General features: G+C 33.6%; 1 long non-coding RNA gene across 1 annotated transcript in view; it reads right to left on the bottom strand.

Annotated features, from left to right (window-relative positions):
- LOC117031726 (uncharacterized) overlaps positions 1 to 25,217 on the bottom strand; it is a 751,648-nt gene that overhangs the window by 492,532 nt on the left and 233,899 nt on the right. Inside the window, exon 2 of the long non-coding RNA XR_004424604.1 lies at positions 10,446 to 10,500. This is a non-coding gene — a long non-coding RNA (uncharacterized LOC117031726). The remainder of the gene's footprint in view (positions 1 to 10,445; positions 10,501 to 25,217) is intronic.

Below are 25,217 nucleotides of genomic sequence, written 5' to 3'. Positions count from 1 at the left end.
GATCTTTTTTTCTAGGTTTTGATTGGAAACGTCTTAATGAGCACATCATGTACCTAACGTTCTGCTGTTAAGTCATTTTATATAAATGTTTGTTTCTTAAAATATAAAAGTATATAATTTTAACGTATAAAAGCTGGAAAAAAACAGAAAAAATAATCTCACAATGTGGACACAACTACTATACTGATATTCTTACTCATTGAGTTTACACTGAACATAACATTTTATTTACTTCATGCATTTAATGTGATCTAATATGCATTTTTATATTATTTAGAACTTTATAACCATTTTGATGTATGAAATAGTTTGTCAAATGGTGTAACAATTTATTTGTGACTATTGGATATTCACATTTTTGAAGATTTTAGATAATACAGGAAAAATAACTCATGCGTATATATTTGTAATTACAGATTAGTAAATTTGGGACAAATGTTGGACTCTAGAAGGTGTCTATTGAGCTGTACTCCCGTACTCATTTTCTGGAAATTGCCATTTCCTTATTTCATCCATGTACTTGAGATAGCAACTGTCAGTATGTAAAACATGAACTTGCCCTCTGTCAGAGTAAACTTAAATACTCCTCTGAAATATTTTAATTGGGACTGAAAGAATGACCTTAATCTGCTCTGGGTAGTTCCACTATATAAATCTCAAACGTAACGGTGATGTGATCTAACATACGGACTGAGTGTACAGAGGAAACATGGCTGGTGTTAAAGGGAAAAATAAAAACAAATTACAGAGAAAAGAAGTAACAAAGAGCAGAGACAAAGGGTATGACATGGACTCTCTCAAGATATATTCCTGAGGCATATTTGCATTTGTGACCTTGGCTTTTAAGAAGATCACTTATGAAGCTTGTATCTTTTACAGTAATTTTCCTCCCTTTTCTTTTCTTTTTTCTTTCTTTTCTTTCTTTTTTTTTTTTTTTTGCTCAGTTGTCTAGATTGGGTTTCTATCACTTCAAGATTATTATATAGTCAACGGAAATGAACATTTTAAAGGTTTTTGATGCACACTGCCTTGGTGTCTTTTATTAAGTCACCTTAGCTAAGCTGAAACAACATTTCCCCAAATTTAATTCCTTGTATGGTTTCCAGTTAGGCAACAAGAGAAATCTGCACATGATTTAGCAAGTAGAGAAGTGATAGCAATTTTTCTCCCTAATGGAGTGTGTAGGATGTCAGGATCTGAGGCAGCCTGCACATGCCCTGATTTGCTGACATAACTCATTGGCATAAAGCAGCTCTAAGGCATGCAGCTCCTTAAGCTTCTGCTAGTTTTCCTTCTTCAGCCTCTATGAGTTTGGGTTGAATGCATGTGTGGCTCTGCTGAGTTTTGCAAGTCAGGAGAATCAGCAGCATTCATGGTGGTGAGAGACAGACACAAGTTCCAGTTTACCTTCATGGGTTCCAGTTTATCCTCCTAGGTTCTAGTTTTCTCCTTAATCCCCTTTATTTCACAGTCACCTGACTAATAGTCCAATCAATTTACAGCAACTTCAGACTCAACATCAGATGCAGAGGCAGCAGCCTTATGTAAACATTCCCATTGGACTTCAAAATGTAATAAATCCCTTATTGCACATTGTAGTGATTTGCTTCTCTGACCAAACACTGCCCAGTCCAGACAGGGGTAAACAAGATTAGTGCTATTACAATAGAAACCTAATCCATGTGACACTGGCTTTGCACCCAGCAATGAAAGGATTTTGAAGGGCCTTGAGAAGACCATTACCAGAAGCCTGACTAGCTTGAAAGGGGCTGTCACTGAGGGTTTAAACAAGAGAGGACAGTCCCTCACTATTTGAATTAAACCCGGATGCTCAAGTCTTCCAGGTGAGAACCCTGACACTGCACAGCAGAAGCAAACCCCTCCCTTCTGTGCCCTGTCTGAACTCCCGACTGCCAGGTTTTTCCGTACCACTCAGTTACATAGGAGTGGTTTATTTCAGTAAGAGATGATTCATAAATAAATCGGTGCTGAAAGTGGAGCAGAGTTGCCTCTGCATTCCAGTTCTTGAGTTCTATACTAGCTTTAGAATGCTGTGTGCTTATAGAGAAATTCCCCCTATCTACTCTTTAGTTCAATTTGGGTTTCACTGACTTGCAATCAAAAAGAGTCCTAACCACGCATACAATCAACAGAAATAAACATCTTTCAAAGTTCTTCATGCATATTGCTTTCAAAAAAAATCAACTTATTGTATCTTTACTATTTTTAATGAAATGTTGAGTGAAGAAAGACCCCTACTTGAAAAGCCATGACCACTTTCATTCAATAGCCATGTATAAATTGAAATCAGTTCTTTTGTTCAAGAAATTACACAATCATCCATTCCATCATCTAGGAAATATTTATTGAGCTCTCCGAATGTGTAAGGCAGCGGGTTAAGAAAAGAGAATGATATCAAGAATGACATAGGTTCTGAGTAGTTAATCACACCGTAGCGGCAATAAGACATATAAACAGAAACACAGTTCCTTGATTCTATAATACATTTATTTTTAATGTTTTCAAATCAGGGCACATCATATAATTGATGGGTGTATTTAATGTAGGAGTGTTTCTTTTTTTCATTTTGAAAAGCTGCTATTAAATCGACAATGTGCTTCTAATCATCCACGTTTTAGAATGGAGGAAATGCAACGTAGTACAAACTAGTATGAATAAGCATCATGAGTGACATTAGGAGCGTTAAAAATTTCACTAGCTGAGATAATACGAGAAGATGTCAAAGCATTTTAACTGGATCCAGAAGAGGAGAAGGCATGACATTTAACAAAACCTCCTATGAATATATAACAAGAATTTATAATCCTAACCGCAACTCTAAATAGGAAGAATAATCTTAATTTTCCTGATCATAAAACTGACGTTCAGATTAGTGAGGAGAAAAGAAAAATCTCTGAGTTTTTACACTCAGGTATCTCTAAATTACTGCATATACTCTTTTCAGAATATAATAAGAGAATTCACATTGTACTTACTATATGTACTATGTAAAGTGTACTACATACTATGTTTTAAATCCTTCACATACGATAAGCCTCAATAGGTACTAATATTATTTAATTTAGAGATGGGGAAACAGATCTTGAGGAATATATTAAGTTTACCAAAATCATACAACTAACAAGTGAGAGAGCTGGATGAATTAAAAACCTCTATACCATGAGCCTCTCAGGACAGTATAAAACATCTTCTTCCAAACTTTTGACTACTTGATTAAAAGCTGCAGGCTCCTGAATCTTTATTTCCCTTATGCAACTATATAGCTGACAGATTTATGATGCATATAATTTGTCTGTTTCTACCACCTCTAAGCAATCTCCTTCAAGGCGGGGTTTCTGCCTGTTTTGTGCACTGATGTTTCTTATTCTTGATTTATGTCTAGCACAAGGTAAGTAGCTCAATAGGCATTTGTTGAATAAATAAATGAATGGACTTTATATTTTTCTTAAGGAGATGAGAGAGTGTATTCCAGTAATTGGAGAAAACACAGAGCAGAGCAGTGGAAGTTGTGTTTTGAAACATTGATTAGCGCGGTCTGCCTAAGGCATCAAGTAGGAGCAGAGGAAATCAGCGCGAGCCTCCCAGAAAGGGAGGTTGAAGCCACCAGGTTCTGAAGCAGAAGCCTTTGCTCCCTCACATTTTGTTTGTAGCTTGTTCAGCAACAGACACTGGAAAGGAGGGCAGGAAGACATCAAAGTGGCTCTATGGTTCATGTCTTCCCTCTTTCCCAGCTATTTGCTATATTTACTGCTGACACTACAATTTTAGCGATTTAATGATACAATTGTTTCTGAAAACAACACAGAAACAGACACTCTCAGCTATTTAATTGGCTGCCCTGATGAAGTGGAGTCTGCTGTTTTCTAATTTCATTTTTGAGGAGTGCAGGATACAAAGAGGCTGGGAGACAGATAACATTTACTTCCATTAAAAAAGGTAAAAACTTAAGCAGGGATATTAAACTCAGCCTCCCTAATTAAGGTCTGCCACTTGTATGACACACACTAGGATATCTAAGAAGATCATTCAGTCCCAGCAAACACTTCTATAATTGTTTATCCTCCAATGCAGCCTACCTTTAGTCAATGGAATTTCACTCGCCATAGGAATCGTACATTATTTTATGTCAAGTTTACTCTGAAGTAGTTTGCTATTCTTAGTCAATCGTAGTAAGAAACAACACTATTATAAATGTCTGATCCTTTCTCCTGCACAACTGAGGCTTTTTGTATCCAGGTTTCTGGGCTTGCTGAACAATCAGCTCCTCTGCCTTCTCAACATTTGAACTAATGCATTAAATACTGCGACATTTAAATTTTCTGTTATTGAAAAAAAAATGTCCTTTTTTCCACCAATGTTACAGAAATCTTCTCAAAGTTGCCCCAGTCTTCCTTGTTTCCATTTTTAACATACAAAATGGAATACTGGATTTCTAAACAGTCTGATTTACACAGTGAAAAAAGAAAACATGGTTAGTCCACAAAATATTATGTTGCTGATGCCCAGGTTCTAATGGCAAGTATTTTACACAAAACTAAAGATGGGAGAAAGTCTGAAGGTAGTTCACTGACTGTGTTAATAAAGTTTATGGAAAGAGGTTATAAGATGATATAGGACAATCACAATATAGCTAATAACTTTAAATCAAATTTTAAAAAAGTAACTCTTCCCCCCTCAGAATAATATTCTTCCAAACTTCCTTTGTTTCAAGACTTATCTGATATTATTTTTCCTGTTCTTTCCAGGAACCTGGAACTTCTTTAAGTTATTGACACAAAAGCATTTTGCTTCAATATTCCTTCTTTTTTCCAATAGCTTCACTTCAGGTGCCTCAATTTTGTTACTGCTTCAAAGTCTTGCTTAAATTATCAGAGCTTAGTATTTTGTAGGTCCCTCTTCCTAGCAAACTAACTTCCTCAAAAGTATATATAAAAAGTCCATGGAAATTAATAGGCAAGCACAAATAAACTAGTGCAACCCTCAGCAAAATGCTAGTGGGGCATCATTCATTCTCTTGTCTATATAATTAAAATGAGTATTTGTGTTCACCACAAAGTCAGTTCTCCTTCCATCACCATGTATGTGATCCCTGTTACTCTCATGTACGACCGCTCTGCCCTCTTAACTTCTGGTAACCACTAAACTATTGTCTGTGTCTATGAGTTTTTGTTTAAAAATAAAAAAATAAATGAGTGTTTATAATGCTGAGTATTGTAGAATTCTAACCAATATTGAGCCATAAATAGGTGAAAGCCAAGACTGCATCTGATGAAAGGAGATTAGTAAGTAGTCAGAAAAAGGAAACAAAAGGCAATGGGGTTTTGGGAGAACACGGATTTGATGTGCATCCCAAAATTATCACAGGAAGGGAAAGAGAATGGAGGATCTTGTGTGCGAGATTAGTGTGGGCCAGGAAGTGGGACACATAAATTTGCCTATGTTCCACTGGCCAAAATTCAGTCACAAGTAGGAACTTAACAAGGAGAAAGATTGGAGTAAGTAGGCATAGATGCTTCAACAATTAAATAAATTATGTCCATACAATCTTTATTTCTGTCCCAGATGATAGGAGATAAAAACAAAATAAAAAACAATGAAAGAAAAAGTATCCTTTTCACCCGTGCCCCCCCTGCAAAAAAAAGAGTTGGCAAATAACTATAAGGCAGTTATTGACAAGAGCTATATTATAAAGAAGACTCTGAGACATGGGTGGAGGGGAGGGAGTAGTCGTCCAAAGAAAACGCGAGTTGACTTGAGACTGCAACATCAGCAAATTCAGGCATTACTGAACTTTGCCAGAGTATGTAATTGCTTTTCAACAAGAAATCTTTCTTTTTCAATTCTATATCTTTAAAACTTAGTGCCCCGTTTTTGGTTTATTAAGTGTGGGGAAAAAAGTATTGTATTAAAAATTATTTTTAAATCTCTTTAATACAGGCCATTTATAAGACGGAATTCCTCCTCAATATCGCATTATGTGTATATGCATTTTATTATAAATTCCAATAAAATTTTAATCCAAAGATTAAGTTAGGCTTAGAAATAGATACTGATGCAGATTTATAAACTTATCTCTCTATCTACACTACCAACACACCATGCTTACTCTTCTTAATGTCATATTCCAAATGGATTTAGATACAGTTCCAAAGAATCGGATTTATTAACTTACTGTGCATTTGAATAGAAAATGTATATGGAAAATATCAGGAAGAGTATAAATGAATATGTACCAAGCATATTAATGAGATTTTTAACATGTATTGACATAATGACATAATGACATTTTAAACATGTATTTACATGTTTGCAGTGCCCTTGTAAACATAAAAATAAAATGAGACTTTGTAAATGGACTCATGTTTTATTTATTTATTTTCTTCCACTATAACTTGGGAAGTTTAAGAAACCCAAAATTTTATATATAACTCAAATAATACTAAATCAGCAAGCTTTTTAACAATATTTAAAAGAAAAGCTTATATGTAGAAAATGTACATGCGTTAATTTATTTAATACTTAGAACAGCTTTATGAGTTAAATATATTTACAGGGGAAGAAACTGAGGCACAGAAACACTTAAAAACTTCTCTAAGGTAATACAAATAATAATTGGTAGAACCAATGATTTTGTACATATTATGGTTCCCCAGAATCTATACTCTTGATCTCTGTGCAAAACTACCTCCTATAACATAATGTCTTATATTATGCAAACACATGTTTTTAACAATCCTTTCTCTTTAAAACTTTCATAATACTATAAATGTATTAATTAATTGTCTTGGAAAACAAAGCAAATATACCCCCTCATTTCTATATACCAGATATTAAAGAAGCATGCAGTAAGTTTTATCTCTATTATGTGAAACTCATTCTATTTTTAGCCCAAGGCCAATTTGGAATACATACAAAGCAAACTATAACTACAATACCACTGAGTCTCGCTAACAGTACCATAGTCATTACCAGGAAACAATGCTGAGAATGTCATGCTCTTCTCCAGTTCTCAACCGTTGGTTACCAGGAATTAGTCCCTGCACAGATTCTCCTTTCTGGCTAATGAATGACATTCAAGCAGGCAAAGGATTATTTGTTGAGACAGTTGCCTAAAATCTAATGCTGGATATCTATCCATACCAACGTAACCTTTAACTGATAGGCAGAGTACTTCCACAAACAGACAAGTGAAACAAAATTATTAGTTACAAGCCAATAATACATTATGTAATCAACAAATAATATTCCTATTTGCCAGACACAGTGCTATGGATATTCAGTGTTCACACCAAAACCTCGCAAGGTTGACTTATTCTGACTTTTATTATAACTATAATAAAGGTGTAGTGCTACTTTCCTTCCAACCTAAAACTCTAACTCACCTTTTCATTACAAATACTTGGCTAAACAAAATGTCAAATCGTGTATATAAAATTGACTTGAATAGCCCTTACATCAAAATGCTGCTTTCTTAGAAGTTCAGAAATGTTAATGTGTATCAGTTTGGCAAAAAGATCTCTAATAGCAAAGGCATTGCATTTGAGAGGTATAGCCTATGTTTGGATCAGAGATTTAAGAAAGCAGAGCAGAGATCCAATATAGAAGAAATACATCTAGTGGATATACTGTGTATAAGGCAAATGGATATAAATTAAATAAAGCACATTCCTAAAGGGGGCCTGGGATCAAAAATGTAACGTAAGACAGGAAAAATATTCTGAAAAAAAGTTTCATAGCTATGAATTCAACTAAGCAAGAATAAACCAAATTATTCAGTGTAGTTTCCATTACTTGAGAGATCCTAGTTAGAAAGGAACAGGTTATGGGGTGGTATTGTTCAGGCTCATTAACAGATGCATATAATTCTTGGAAGAACAAGTGTTCTAAAATGAGACTGCTGAAGGTTTAAAATGATTCTTAATTTGCATAAAGGTAAAGGCTTTTTCATTGTTGTTGTTCCTTTGTTATGACAGCAAAATGCTTTAGGATAACACAGCTATTTCCTATTTGTTTAGGCTCCATAGGAGGAAATCAAGTATCCCTTAATTTTCCTTTTCTTCATCTGAAGTGCAAATTTTAGGTAAATACAGGGATCTTAAAAGCACAAGAAAAGTTTTTGTTTCGTTTTTTTTTTAAAGAAAGTCTTCTCCTCTAAGAAGAGATAGGGTTCCAGAATAATAGTAATAAAGATAATAATAATAATAATCTCTCATGACATCTACTCTCTCATTTACATGACAGGCAGTTTGAAAAGAAATGTATTTATTTATTCAACAAATATTTATCAAGAAAAGGGCAACTGGAAGGCACATATACTACTATACCACCAAACCCACAGAGCCAGGCCTCAAAGGCAAGGGGAGTAAAAGCAAAAATAAATTAATGGGATTATATCAAACTAAACTGCTTTTGCACAGTAAAAGAAACAATCAACAAAACAAAAAGGCAACCAATGGAAAGGGAGAAGATGTTTGCAAACAATGTCTCCAATTAGAGGCTAATATCCAAAATAGATACAAAACTCATACAACTCAACAACAAAAATAAACAATCTAATTAAACACTAGGCAGAGGACCTCAATAGACAATTCTCCCAAGAAGAACAAATGGCCAACAGATATATGAAAACAAACAAACAAACAAAAAATACTCTATTTCACTAGCTATTAGGGAAATGCAAATCAGACCAACTCACACTTGTTAGAATGGCTATCATCAACAAGACAAATAATAGCAAGTGTTGGAGAGGATGTGGAGAAAAAGGAACCCTCATACACTGTTGGTGGAAATATACATTGTCACATCCACTGCAGAAAACTGTATGGGAGTTCCTCAAAAAGTTAAGAATGTAATCACGATACGATCCAGCAATCCCTCTTCCATGCACCTACCCCAAAAAATTGAAAACATGTATTTGTAAAGAAATATGTAGCCCGATGTTCATTGCAGCATTATTCATGGTGGCCAAGACATAGAAACCACCAAAGTGTCCTTCGATAGATGATTGGATGAAAATGTGGTACATATACACAACGGAATACTACTTGGCCATAAGAAAAGATGAAATATTGCCATTTGTGACAACACAGATAGATCTTGAGATTATTAACAGATCAAAATTAAGTTGGGATATCGGCCCTCATCAGTTTTCCATACCGTCTATTTGGTCTCCTCATTTCTGTTTTTTTGTCCATATAGTCCACCCATCATAATGCCATCATAATTCTTCCAAGACACAGCTCTGATTCTAGCATTGTACCAATGAGAACAACAATCAAACAAAAAATAATAACAAAAGACCAATACCATCAATGACTAGTTTTCATTTATATAGTAAAACATAATTTTTAGAATAGGATCCAAAGACATCCACAGATGAATCCCACTCCAAATTTTTGAAATACTTCTCACTCTTTTTTATCATGTTCTATGATGTAGCGTGTGCCCTATTGCCAAAATGCCCCTACTCATTTCCACCTCCATGCTTCTCATACTCTCCTCTTGTCCAACCCCACACATACATATCCCATCCAACTCAAAATAACATTTACTTGGTTCAACAGTCATATTCCAACCGCTAAAAAAAATGCCTTCCTCTTTGATATTCTCGTTCTATCTTGACAATATAGCAACCTCTATGTGTAATGCCATTATGTATATGTGTTGCCAATATTTTTTCCCTCATTTACCATAGCATTATATCTAATGTCTTCACGGTAACAAGCTTTTTAAAGGTTTGCTAGTTGGGAGTCAATAGGAAAAGCCGATCAATTTTTACAGTGTCAACCCAAATTGATCTTCACGACTTAGTTTTCACTTAGCACCTTGACCTATGCTCTCTATCACAGAACTGATTACATCACACTACTTGGGATTTATGTGCTATCTGTATTGATCCATGACTTTGTTTGTTTAAGTCCAGAATTGCATAATACAAAAAGTGGGGATCTTGAAGTCAGAGAGATTTAAATTTGAAACTAACTCTTAACATCAAATAGTTCTATGTAATTGGGCAAACTATCAACCATTTTAGAGCCTCAGCTTATTTCCAAAATAGGGGTAAAACCATTTCTCTTACAGTATTTCTGTGAAGATTAAATGGGATGACTCATATTAAGCACTGAGGGTATGGTAAGTCCTCAAATGAAGGCCGCTTTCTTCTTTTGCTATTATACATGATCTCATGAGCTACACATCCCTCCTTAAAAAGAACATCCTGTAACTCATTTTCTAAGTATCAGGAGTACTGAACAAAGGCTGGCATGCAATTAGTGCCACTGAACATATGTGGTCTAAACAGAGATCAAAGCAGAGTTTCATACAGCTTTCAACATTGTGTCAGAAATTAAAAACTTATTATTTAATGGATAAAACTTGGGTCAAATAGTCCAATATCTCATTCTAGATAAACAAATATTACTTACTATTAGTGAGACTTTGAGACAGGTCCTTTACTTCTTTGATTCTCCATTTCTTCACCTGCAAAAATGAGGACATTGGACTAGATCCATGATTTTTCATTTAATTTTTGTTTTAAAAATTATTGGCTAATTTATTTATTCTGTAAATGGAATTTTATGGAAGTGAAAAAAAATGAAAGCATTAAAAGTAGACCTACTCTAGACAATATAAAGAGGAATTTTAGGGCCTCCACCTTTGATTCTTTTCCTCCAAGCCAGACTAAATCTGGCTTAAATCTAGTCAGGGATTTATAGAGGATGCATGAAGAGTTGTGATAGCTAATCAGTCACACAAGTCTACACAGAAAATGTATCTAAGAAATAGTAAATTTCATACGTTCATCCATTGAGGGGCATTTAGGTCGTTTCCATATTTTGTTATTATAAAAAATGCTGAAATAAATATGGGGATGCAGATATCTCTGGGAGATACTGATTTCATTCCCTTTTGATATACATACATACAAAAGTGAAATGCTGGATGATAAGATAGTTGTATTTTTAATTTTTTGAGGAAACCCCATACGGTTTTACATAATGACAGATGAATGGATGAATAAAATGTGACTACACACAAACACACGCACACACACATACACAGGAATATTAGTCACCCTTAAAAGAGAAGGAAATCCTGCCATTTGTGACAACATGTGTAATTCTGGGAACTTTATGTTAAGTGAAATAAGTCAGATGCAGTAGGGCAAATACTGCCTGTTCTCAGTCATATATGTATCCAAAATGTCACATTCATAAAAACAGACAATAGAATGATAATTATCAGGGACTTGGGGGAGGAGGCCATGCGGAAATATTGGACGATGGATCAGAGTTTCAGTTACACAATACAAATATGCTCTGAAGATCTAACATACAATGTGAGTATAGTTAACAGTACTGCATGATAGACTTGAAATTTGCTAAAAGGGTAAACCTTGTGTTCTTATCTCACACACACACACACACACATGCTAACTATAATTGGTGACAGATATGTTAATTAATTTCGTTGTGATGAATACGTCACAATGTGTATGTATATCAAAACATCAATTCATATACCCTAAATATATGCAATTTTTAGTTGTCAAAAATTAAATTAAGTATGACAGCCTTTTTACTTGGGAGAAAATAAAGTACCAAAATTGTAAGCCGTTCTTCATATTCACTACTTCCTAAAGATTTGCTGAAGCTATAAAATCATCTTACCAGGTATGCTATGTACATTACCTAATTATCGGTGAAATTCCACAACTCTATGGAACTTTATGCTTAAATAAAGAAAAAAATCATCTTGGCTTATAAAAGTTAATACAAATAACAAATGAGAGTGATCAGATACTGTGTTTCCCTGAAAATACGACCTAGCCGGACCATCAGCTCTGCTGCGTCTTTTGGAGCAAAAGTTAATATAAGACCCGGTCTTATTTTAATATAAGACAGAGTCTTATATAATATAACATAATATAATGTAATGTAATGTAATATAATACAATACAATACAATACAATACACTATAATATAATATAATATAATATAATATAATATAATATAATATAATATAATATAAAATATAATATAATACCCGGTCTTATAAATGTGACTCGGTCTTATATTAATTTTTGCTCCGAAAGATGCATTAGAGCTGATGATCTCGCTAGGTCTTATTTTGGGGGAAACACAGTATTGATGGTTTCTGTTTTAAAGACCATCATGGGCACAAAACTTATGTGGATGAGCTGTCTTTACACTTTCAATGTCACATAAAGTGTGTCAAGACGGCCATGATATCATAGAATGGTCGGTATACAAAAATCTTGCAAGAAATCATGTAAGAAATTAAACACATGCTTTGAAGTCAGATAGACAGTTTTAACATTTAAATATTACAGTTCCAGGAAATGTATTTATCCTTTTTTAGCTGAAGTTGATCTGTAAAATAATAATACTGTGTTTCCCCAAAAGTAAGACCTAGTCGGACAATCAGCTTTAATGTGTCTTTTGGAGCAAAAATTTATATAAGACCCAGTATTACATTATATTATGTTGTATTACATTACATTATATTATATAAGACTGGGTCTTATATTATAGTAAAATAATTCTGGGTCTTATATTAATTTTTGCTCCAAAAGACGTATTAGAGCTGATTGTCCTCCTAGGTCTTATTTTCAAGGAAACACGGCATTGATTTTCCTTGCTTTTGTGTGTATGTTTTGTGATCATTAAGTAATATTTGGTATAAGAAGGCACTAGCTCCTATTAAGTGCTTAATAAATAGTAGTTCCTTTTTCCTTCTACTTCTATGTAACTTCATATATCTATATAGTAATCATGTGAAGCAATGGTAGCAACCCAACTTTTTAATGATCTCTTTCACAGTGGTTTCCAACTTTCTAACCTTTTGAAGCTGTTAAAATAAAGTCAAATAATGATACTGCTGTGGCATAAGTGTATGCTAGGATCGATAAATTCTGGTTGTTGGAATAAATTGCAATTAAAGGGGTAGTGCTTGATTGCTTGACAGTAGGTAGTCTTTCTAGCCGAAACTCAAGTCTCAGTCAGATTTATAAGCTAATTAGTGTGGACTTCACATGCATTTCATTGAGAGACCATCAGATCAGACTGGCTATTGTCCACATCAAGAATGTTCCTTTGATTTTGCTGTGCGTCATTTATAGGTGACAAGTTTTCTTTACTTGTTTGCTTTGTTTACTCAAGAATATAAGCTTCCTTTTTAATAAAATAGAGTATAGAAGACATTTAACGACTTTTAAATAAGCACTGAATACTCTAAAAATTTCAATGTTGGTGCCAGTCTTTATCTATTTCTATACATTTAAGGTAAAAAATATGCAAGAAATCAGAAATAACAAAGGCATCGACATAGTCAAGAAAGGTGATTATTACTGAATCTTTGTAGCAATAGAAAAATGCGTTTGAGTAATGAATTTATGGGCTAGAAAACCACAGGATAGGTATATTTCATATATTAAAATTATTTAAACAATCTATTAAAAAAGCCAAATTACAACATATGCATAGATAATTATCTAGTGAATATGGGACGTTCATAGACTGAAGCAAGGTAATTTAAGTAATCCTTTGGATTCAAGTTCCCTTAAGGCATATTAATGTGTGTGTTTTCCTCTACTTGGTATTTACTCACTAGTATGTTTCCTCCTAGAGATTAAAATTTTATTGAAAGAAAAAGAAAAATAGTGCAATTCCTCAAAAGGCATAATGATATAATATATATGGTATGACTGTTTTAACAAAAAGCATATTTCCCATTTAAATAGCCCTATCCCACACCTCTTGTAAAAGCTACGATTTTTATTTTAAAAAGCAAGCAACAATCAGAATCATGGAAAACATTTCCTTGATGTTGTGCCTTTTCTGTTGTTCCATGTTTATGTTACATATTCATTTTAGGTGCTAATGTTACATCCAGTAAGTCTTTCATCCTACTTATTATAGTACAATTATGTAATTTCCTGTTCTGAGCCCTACTAACCTTTCCCTGCCTGTCCTAGAAAGGAAGATTTGTGAAGACTGAAGCCAAAAATACTAATCTTCTGTCTGAACACTGATGACTTTGAATCACCCACCAAAGTTTCTGACTCATAGTAAGTGTTCAATAGTTATCTCTTGGATAAAGAAACTAATCAAAATTATTATTATGAATTATAAATGATCATATTTGTGACTTCAATTATACATGAAAATATATTTTGATAATTTTGAGTAATCTTTGAGTAATCTTTTAAAAGCTTTTATATATGACAATACAAAATTAAATTTAAGCGATTTTACAAAAACACAACAGAAAACATTAGAATTGATAATAGCATTTTAAAGAACAAATTGGATCCTAAGATCAAGTGTTGAAATAAATGTTTCAATGTAAAGATTAATAGAACTCCATGAAAAAAAATTGTGAAAAGAAAAACTGGAAGCAAAATCCATTCCCTGGCTCTTAGTTCATGTCATCTATAACAAGAACTTGTTCTCCTTGAAAGCAAACCATGTCTAGTAAGCTTATTATTCCTAAGATTCAACACAATACCTGGTTCATTATAGGACTCAATTTGGGTTTTAAATGTATTGATCAATCAACCAATTACCTGTTCCAGAATGTCAAAACATTAAACAAAAAAGGGCACAAATTATCATTTAAACAAAGATTGGAAAATACATGAAAATATGTAATATAGTAATTTAAATTAATATGGCATAGACTACATATGCTGTACTTTTATAAGATCACAGTATTATTGTAAACTATAAGTGATATTAGAACTCTAAAAACATATCTGAATAGATAGGTTTAAAACAATTTCATGAAGAGCTATTACTCTTTTCCATTCTAAATTCAGTGTTTATATTATGATTAGAGTTGAAGATAATATTTGAAAGCATCTTTTGCCCATGTCTGTAGGTTGATCTGGAGTGTCTTGCTATCCTGTCCTTTGGTTACATTAGCTGGAGTCAATGGTAGAAGAGGATGAACTTCTGAAAGCTAGAGGTACTATAATTCCACAGACTATGTATTCTTGCATAAGCCTTACAGCAACTGTACAATTCTGATTGAAGTTGGTTATGTCCATCTGTCTGATTACCAATTTGTTTGAAATTTTGCAACAAACAGTTATAGCTTGATGTGCTAAATAAATGTGACATCATTAAAATAAACATTTAAATACTTATTCTGCCAGGTGGACAAATCCTAGCCCTGGGGGAATTCTCTTTCTCCTCACTCTAACATATACCCACCTTACCAGTTTCCACCCATTTTTTATTCTCATGAGCCACACACACTCCCCCACACCCACCCATTTACTTTTTGCTTCTCTTCCTTGGTCCTGTCTCTCTTTATACTCCATTGCCCTTCACTGGGGCTAGTCCAGACAAATCCTGTCTTTCATGAGTACATTTTGTTTTTCTTCCAGACTTTCTTCCCTCGGGTTACTTTTCATGGGGCAATATTAACATCAGTCTGAGCTTCTAACTGAAAGTTATCTAAAATTGCCAATCACATATGCCTATGATCCACTTTCTTAACATGAAATGTTATGTAGATTTTTAACAGCACTATTTAATTTTAGGAAAAAGGAATGTCAGAAAATAGCTGTTGGAGTAGAACTCTACTGATTTAAAACAGGAATGATGAACACATAGTAGAAGTGGTGAAACAGTGCCCCATGCATGGCATACATCACCACAGTCAAAATTCTACCCCTCTGTCCCTCTGAGCAACAACACGGGCTCTGAATCATTCTTAATAGCATGCTCTCGGTCAGTTACACGTCAAAAACTTTTATCCCTTATTAAAAATGTATCTTTTAGCACGTGCTATTAAAAAATAACTTACCTCCTCCAGTTGCATATAGCATGTAGTACATTATTTCTTCAGTTTCTAAATCTTTTCAAATTGTTTTTCTAACAATAAGTGTGAAATGCAATCATTGGAACGTGGAAAAGTATAAATATACACATGCATACATTCACACAAATATGTGTACACACACATACACACTCACACATATTTTCTGGCTCTAATTCCTGTCCCTGGAGATAAATCAGTCCAGCTAACATTGTGGTCTATATTCTCATCAGTTATTTCTAACTAAATAATTAACTAAATAGTAATATGCATAAACACTTATATAAAAATGTGTATATAAAAATACACAAACAAATAATTTATGATTGTTTGAATACATGAACAAGTATAAATGATCGTTTTCTTTTAGTAGTATTTTTTAAATTTATGCTTAATTTTAAAATAATCACTTAGAAATGATAAAAATAAATGGAAAGAGTCATCTCGGGTAGGCAATATAATTGCCCCCTATAGATGTCCATGTTCTAATTCCCAGAATCTGTGAATATGTTATGTTACATGGAAAACGGCAAATGGGTAACTGAGGTTGTAGATGGAATTAAATTTCTATTCAGTTCAACTTGAGATGGTAGACATTACCCTGGATTGTACAGGTGGGTCCTGGGTAATCATAAGGATCCTCTTACAGGAGAAAGAGAGGCAGGAGAATAAGAATCTGAGTGATACAATCTGACAAAGTCTTGACCAGCCATTGGCATATTTAGCTTTGAAGATAGAAATGTGCGTCTGAAATGCAGGTAGCCTCTAGAAACTGCAATCCAAGGAAATAAAAATTCCCCTAGAGCTCCCAGAAAGAAATGCAGCCACACTTTAAATATTTGTGTACAAATTATTGTGAACATATTTTTGTTTTCATTTCTTATGAGTATATACCTAAAAGAAAATTTGCTAGATCGTATGGTAATTCTATGGTTATCATTTAGAGAAACTGTCAAATGGTCTTCCAAAGCAGATGCACCATGTACATTCCCAAAAGCAAATGTATAAAGATTCCAATTTTTCCACATCCTCAAGAATACTTGTTATTGTCTGTCCTTTTAATTATAACTGTTTTGGTGACCTGTGATAGTATCTCATTGCAGTTTTGGTTTGCATTTTTCAAATGGCTAATAATGTGAGTATCTTTTCACGTGCTTATTGGCCATTTTCATATGTTATTTGGAAAAATATCTATTCAAATCCTTCATCCATTCCCAGTATCTTTTTAATATACTGAATAAAGCACAACCATTGTCTCGTTGAGGGTTTTTTTCTTTTTTTTTAATTTTAATTTAATAGACTTATATTTTTAGTTTTAAGTTCACAGCAAAATTTAGTGGAAGATACACTACCTACATTCCCTCTACTACAAAACATGCATAACCTCCCCCATTATCATCATCACCAACCAGAGCTGAACAAAGTGGTGCTGGTACATTTGTTCTAATTGATGAAACTATACTGACACATCATTATCACACAAAGTCTACAGTGTACATTAGGACTCACGCTTAGTGTTATGAAATCAATGAATTTGGACAAATGCATAATGATATATATCCATCACTGTATTACCATATAGAGTAATGCTATTGCCCTACATATTCTTAGTGTTCAGCCTATGCATCCTTCCCGCTCTCCAATCCCTGGCAACCACTGATCTTTTTATTGAGTACATAGTTTCGCCTTGTCCAGAGCACTGTATAGTTGAAATCAAATAATATGCAGTCTGTTAAGTTTGGCTTCTTTCATTTAGTGATATGCATCTAAAGTTCCTCCTTGTCTTCTCATGGCTTGATTGTTCATTTCTTTTTAGCACTAACTACTACTCCATTGTCTGGATGTACCAGTTTATGTATCCATACAAATACTGACAAAAAATCTTGGTCGCTTACTAGTTTGGGCAATTATGAAGAAAGCTGTTATAACCATCCATGTCCAAATTGTATGTGGAAATAGATTTTCAACTCCTTTGGATAGATACCAAGGAACATGGATGCTAGATCATAGCATGGTAAGAGTATGTTTAGTTTTGTAATAAATTGACAAAATGTCTTCCCTAGTAGCTGTACCAAAAGCAATGAATGAGAATTTCTGTTTCTCCACATCCTCAGGAGCATTTGGTATAATCAGTATCCTATAGGTATGTAATAGTATCATGTTTTTGTTTTAATTTCCATTTCCCTGATGACATATGATGTAGAACATCTTTTCATAGGATCATTTGCCATGTACATATCTTCTTTGGTGAGGTATCTATTAAGGTTTTATAATAGGGTTATTTGTTTTCTTATTGAGTTTTAAGAGTTCTTTCAATAATTTGAATAACAGTCTTAAATGGAGCAAATTTATTGTGTCCTTCCAAAATTCAGATGTTGAAATTCTAACACTAAATATGATAGTATTAGAAGATGGAGCCTTTGAAAGGTAATTAGGTCATAAGGATAGAGCCCTATGAATGGTATTAGTGCCCTTATGAAAGGTACCCAGGGAGATCTCTCACACACTTTCTGCCATCTGAGGACACAAGAAGTTGGCAGTCTGAAATCTGGAAGAGGGCCCTCACAGGATGCCGCATTTGTTGGTGCCTTGATCTCAGACTTCAGAATTGTGAGAAATAAATATCTGTTGTTTGATCCAAGTAGTCTCTGTTATTCTGTTACAGCAATCTGACATAAGACACAATCCTGAATCAGATGTGTCTTTTTTGCAAATATTTTCTTTCAGTTTGTGGCTAGTCTTTTATTGTTTTGACACTATCACAAAGCAAAATGTTTCCATTTTAGTGAAGTCAAGCTTTTTTTCTTTTTTCTAACATGGAGGAAATACTACTTAATATACTTATTACACTTATAGAGAACAAACCTATATATCTTTAATGTGATGATAACTTTTATTTTTTAAGCAGTTTTAAGTTCACACTAAAATATACTGGATGGTACAGATGTCCCACATTTATCTATTAGAGTATAAAAAAGACAGCGGATGGGAATTGAATGTCAACAGAAATTTATCATTGGTAAGACTGGAAAATGTCCAAGAGCATGTTGGTACAAAGCAACTCAACATTCAGATCCTTTATTTTCAAATAATGAAAATAATATTTTCAAATAATGAAAAATGTTAATGATGGTTGTTAAGGCATGAGAATGGGTGGAACTAGCTTGTGGGGTTGTACAAATTCACAGGCATGGGACAGTATGGATTAGATAACATTTTATAGATTAATAAATAGACCTCTTACACTAGGTCTACAGAATACACTTTTCCCCTTTTCTTTATTTTGTTATACATGAACCCAGAAAACCTTATCAGTTTTTAATGTTTCATCAATTAATCAGCAAAGATTTTCTTTTTTAGTCAAATATAGTCAAATAAACTAAAAAGTAACATTCAGAACCAACTCAATTTATCTTGGAAATAGGCGTTCTATAAAAATTCTGTTACCTAAACTACTTCCTTTTTATCACATGATATTTATTTTACTTGATATTCTCTGGGGTGGCTCATATGAACATTATTAAAATCAATCAATCATGTATTTCCCTGGCTTTCTGCAATGTCTATCATACAGTCAACATTAACAAATATGTTTCTCTCAGTGCCAAATTATACTTTGATAGAGCTCATGAGTCACACATAAACCATATCTAACTAAAGGGCTGGATTTTTCAAATAGGTCTTCTTATTAACCACCCCCCCAAAAAAAGATACTGTGTTAAAGCCATGAAGTGATACAGGGCACTAAATAACCATTTGGGTTCAGTCATGGCTGACATTCTTAGTCTTTAAATGTCCAGAGGCTTGGATCAGAAGCTATAATTTCATTAAGAAGTAATACTAGGAAATCAGAGGTTAGCAATACCCAGACGTTTGAATTCAAATTTGCTGAGTAGAAAATTCCTAAAATTTTGTTTCACATTTGCTCAAAAAGTAAAATAAAATAAAATAAAGCCTCATGTTTTTCTGTTTGTTTATTAATTTCTTAAGCTTTTTGAAGAATGGTATTTGGAGACATAAGGAAACGCACAGAAACATACAACATTATATATACTGTGTTTCCCCAAAAATAAGACCTAGACTGACAATCAGCTCTAATCCATCATTTGGAGCAAAAATTAATATAAGACCCGGTATTATATTATATTATATTATATTATATTATATTATATTATATTATATTATATTATACCTGGTCTTATAGTAAAATAAGAGCGGGTCTTATATTAATTTTTGCTCCATAAGATACATTAGAGCTGACTGTCTGGCTAAGTTTTATTTTGGGGGAAACACGGTATGTTTATTTTCCAGATGGTACTTTGATAGTGAAGGTAGAAAGTCTTAAATGCGAACCTGCATAGATGGGTCAGCAACGCTCTTTAGGGAAACGCAGCTTGTGAGAGAGACTGAGTTTTGAGTCAATATTAGGTATACATGTTAATCTTGGAGGCATTGAAAGGTAACTTCAAATTCATGAATATGTACTAACTTTGAGAACAGAATGTGGTGGAAGGAGGACTGCCTAAGGTGGATTCTTATTTCATCAATCTGTGGGTTCTGCTTATAGTTCTAATGCAACCCATTTTTACCTCATCAACCTTTGAAAGGCACTCCATTTTCACCTTATTTTTGAACCTAATTGAGTTATGTTCACTAAATTGTAACAAAACACTACTAAAATCAAAACAAATACAAAATTAATTTGTGCTTTTTTACTACCAATAGATTATTATGACTATATGAATACTCCTGCTAATCTGAGTTCTTGTTTCAGAGCTGAAAGTACTTAACCCAATATTAGTGCATTACAGTTGGGCAGATTCTTATACTTGGTAGTTTGTTGTGACTATTGTCATTCCTATTCTTCCTCTGTCCTCTCCACTGCATTTGATTTGACTAGAGGTGAATTAACATGATTTATTGCTATTCTAGTAGAAATTTTACAACACTTCTGCAGACAGAACAGTTGAGGTCCTGCTTATATAAAAGAGACAATTGTCTTATGTGTTAGTTTAAAGGAATGAAATATAGATCACAAGTATTAATAGCTACATATATGGGAGTGTATAGATTTATAATTCCAAGAGCATATGTAATCAAATGTATTGCTTCTTCAAGCGTTTTGTGATATTGGATATAAACCTAATCCCAATCTATTAGTATTTAATTATACAACAATGGCACTCCTTTTTCTATCACTTTAGCCACCATAATATGTTATCTAAGTGACTTGAAGTAAGTACAGAGTTTACAAAATAGGATAAACTTATTTTCTGCAGGATTTCAACCAGAGAAATCTATATTAACTTTTATTTATCTGCTTCACTTGTATAATATCCACAATACTGATCCCTCAGTGCCATAATTTCTTTAGATGGCTTCTGTATCATGACAGAAAGATTAACTTATATTCTGTAGAGTTTATAGTTGAGTAAAATTCTCTCCAAGTTGATATGTCGCAGAGTGTGTATGTAAGGCAAGATACATACGGTAATTTTCCTTTAACAAGATCCTAAAAATTTTCAGAAAACTCAGTTTTAACCCAATTTATCAGCTAGTTTACCTGAATCCAAAATAACATAATCATCTTTAAAAAAACAATTTCTAATATGCTGAGCTCTATTACAACTTTATATTTGAAACTCTCCCTTTAAAAATCTCCCTTAAAAACCTCTCCCTTAAAATAAGGGTTTTGAAAGTGGAGTTGTGGTTGTATTAATGTTATTGAGGTAGTCGTAAAATTTGCAGCAAAACAATCTCTGTGAAAAAATTTGCAATTATAGTCAATAATACTGATGGAACCACTAATGACAAAACCTAATGCTTTTCCTTTCCAGGCATTTGACCATCCCAGAGTTTGTTTACTCCAATTCCTAACAGTACTTTTCAGTCATTAATATTAACTGAACAAACACTATGTTTGCATCATTATAATATTTACAGTACTTTTTATTTCCACTATCTTCTAACCTCAACAATACAACTCTCCTCACTCTCTTGAACCTCAGCATCCCAGAAGAGAGAATTTGGGAAACTTGGGGAAGGAGTGAAAACTTGCAGAGGATGGATATGGAAGATCATGAGAATCATTCTAAGGTCAGAGGAATCATTCTAAGGTCATTAACATTAAGACTATTAATTAATAAAAGTAAGAATAGAAGGTCCAAATAACCTTATGCTCTAAAAATCAAGACATTTCTTCACCTCTCACAAAATGATAGCAAGCTCTTTAGAATTAAAGTTTCTGACAACCTTATTGTGTCATCATACAATTTATTAAATTTTCAGTCCAGTTATGTGAAACTTATATCCACAGGAAAAAGCATAATCATTTGGTAGAAAATATGATTTGGTATTTTTTTTTTCTATATTACATTGGAAAGTTACCCCCAAAACACAGCTAATGCCTAATAAAATTAAATAAAGTATTAGAAATCCCCTAAGACTTTTCAGGGATTAATTGAATAAAGTATTTACTTACAATTAAATATCTAAAACATAACAAATAACAAAATAAACTTCAATATACTCACAATTCAGTTTAAAAATAGAATCTTATCAATAAAATTGAAACCTACTATATTATGTTCCCCAACTACATTATCCTCTCACTCCATGAGGTTACTAACCACCTAATTAGATATTATAATCCCCATGCTCTTCCTATATTCATATATATATATATATATAGATACATATATATATACACACACATACACACACACACACATATATATATATGGAAGAGCATAAATAAATATATATATATATATGCTTCTAAACAAAAAATAGTATTGTTTAGCTGTTTTAATACTATAAACATATCATTCTTTATGAATACTTTGGCAATTTGCTCAGCCTTATGTTTATGGAATTCAAGTTAATGATGTATATTTGTTTATGTATTTTGATATGCATATAAATATTGATAGATATTTAAGATGATATGCATTTAGAATGTCTCCAGTTTTGACTGTTAAAATGCTAATGTGGGGCCGGCCCGGTGGCTCAGGCGATTAGAGCTCCATGCTCCTAACTCTGAAGGCTGCCGGTTCGATTCCCACATGGGCCAGTAGGCTCTCAACCACAAGGTTGCTGGTTCAACTCCTGGAGTCCTGCAAGGGATGGTGGGCTCCGCCCCCTGCAACTAAGATTGAACACCACACCTTGAGCTGAGCTGCCTCCTGGATAGCTCAGTTGGTTGGAGCAAGGGCTTTCAACCACAAGGTTGTCAATTCAATTCCTCGAGTCCCGCAATGGATGGTGGGCAGCACGCCTTGCAACTAAAATTGAACATGGGACCTTGAGCTGAGCTGCCGCTGAGCTCCCGAATGGCTCAGCTAGTTGGAGTGAATCCTTTCAACCACAAGGTTGCCAGTTCGATTCCTCGACTCCCACAAGGGATAGTGGGCTGTGCCCCCTGCAACTAGAAACGGCAACTGGACCTGGAGCTGAGCTGCGCCCTCTACAACTAAGATTGAAAGGACAACAACTTGACTTGAAAAAAAGGCCTGGAAGTACACACTGTTCCCCATATAAGTAAAAAAAAGAAGAAAAAAAAAAGCTAATGTATGCATTATATACCTTTTTTTGTATGAGTGTACACGAAAGTCAATCTAACATAGGGGAGAAGGCCCCAAATTCCACAGATGCTGTCTCCGATCCCCTTTATGACCTTAGAATCAAGACTCTGGGTTTCTGGTGTTTACGAATGTGCACAGAATAGCCATTTTTTATTCTTCTTAGGTTTTTGTCAGATATGTTCCTTACATTTTTGACTCTCAGCTCTGAGTTTACAAGAATATTTATTGTATTTCATTCAGTTGTTTTGTATCCAGTCTGCACTGGGATCGTGCTTTGAGATACCTTGTCTGTCATATTGTTGGAAGGAATCACATGGACATGATGAAATATGAGGGTACAGCTAGTGTGACATTATGTCCTCTTTTCTTTTTTCAGCTGTATCTTCATGCCATTTTTCACTGAGAGGTGGGCAGTACATCCAATAATTCTGGTAGAGGGAAGGTGGGACATGGGAGTGATGAGTCCTGTGTGATCTTTATGTGTACACTAGATGCCCTATTCTGTGGTCACGGTGTCTTCCTCTGACCTTAACATGTGTCCAACTGTTACATATTGGGGGCATGGCAAATGACTTTTAAAAATCTGTTCACTAAATCAATGTACATCTTTTTAAAGGCTTCTAAATACATTATTTATCTTAGTTAAATAATCTAGAAAACAAGCACCTTAAAATTATATGAAATTATAAGTTTATATTGTGGTAAATTTTCTTTTGGTAAAACAGATAAGTTCTTTTGGCAAAATGCAAATCTGCAAAAATATATTTTCTATATTAGAATTGTCTAATAATTTGATTTGAATTACTGAAGAACTTATAAATGAGAAATCTCTGTGTTGGTATTTTCCACACAATTTAGCAAAACTTAGTTTCCTGCTATGTTAGCAAATAAACAAAATCCAAAATGTTTCCTTGATCAAATACATTTGGGATATATTCAAAGTATTCAGACTTTTTTATTTCAGGTTCAATATTATGCTAATGTGCATTGCAGTATTTTATAAACACTTTGTATTTAAAAATAGGAAATATTGAAAAATGGAAGAAACTCCTCTGCAAAATACCTACTTAACAAATATGCAGATTTGAGATAACCTATTAAATGCAGACAACCTAATATGCAGATTTTTAATAACCTATTAAAATATAGGTTAATATTGTCAGCAGAAATTTGCTGATCATATTTACTAAGCTAAATCTAAAGTGGTATTAGAATACATTGAGATATATACTGGGAATTCTGTGGACACTTTCAGGAAAAATATTAATATTGATTACCTGGATATAGTCACATCTCATTTTATTAATTCAATTGATTTATCTTTGTGATTTTCAAAGGCAGACTTTAAAAAAAAAACTGATTCTTTATTCATTTGCATATTTTTGTTTGTTTGTTTGAACAAAGCTCAAAGCTGCCCAGCCAAAGGCTAGTGCAGCTTCCTTAAAAGCCTATTAGTTCTCTTCCAAAATACAAGCAGCACGAAGTAACTTGGCGGAGACAGTGTCTCTAGATGATTTGTCTCCTAGAAATTGTCTGTTTTATGCCAGCCATGCCAAATTTCAGCCCTATGAGTTAATCATAGAGAGGCCCTGAAGATTCTCTGCACAAAACATCCTCTCACCTGGGCTTGTTGTCCCAGACACTTGTGATGCCATTTCAAAGTGTTGGTGAGTGATAATTAAGTAATTCACAGTTCTGTAGATTTACGCTTTAAAAAAAATTCACACACATTGTATTCATTTAGTCATTACAATAAAACTATAAAAG

The sequence above is a fragment of the Rhinolophus ferrumequinum genome, chromosome 12 (genome assembly GCF_004115265.2).
Source record: "Rhinolophus ferrumequinum isolate MPI-CBG mRhiFer1 chromosome 12, mRhiFer1_v1.p, whole genome shotgun sequence".
Taxonomy (NCBI): Eukaryota; Metazoa; Chordata; class Mammalia; order Chiroptera; family Rhinolophidae; genus Rhinolophus; species Rhinolophus ferrumequinum.
The sequence above is the reverse complement of the archived record's forward strand: the minus strand, read 5'-3'. Positions and strand labels throughout refer to the sequence as shown.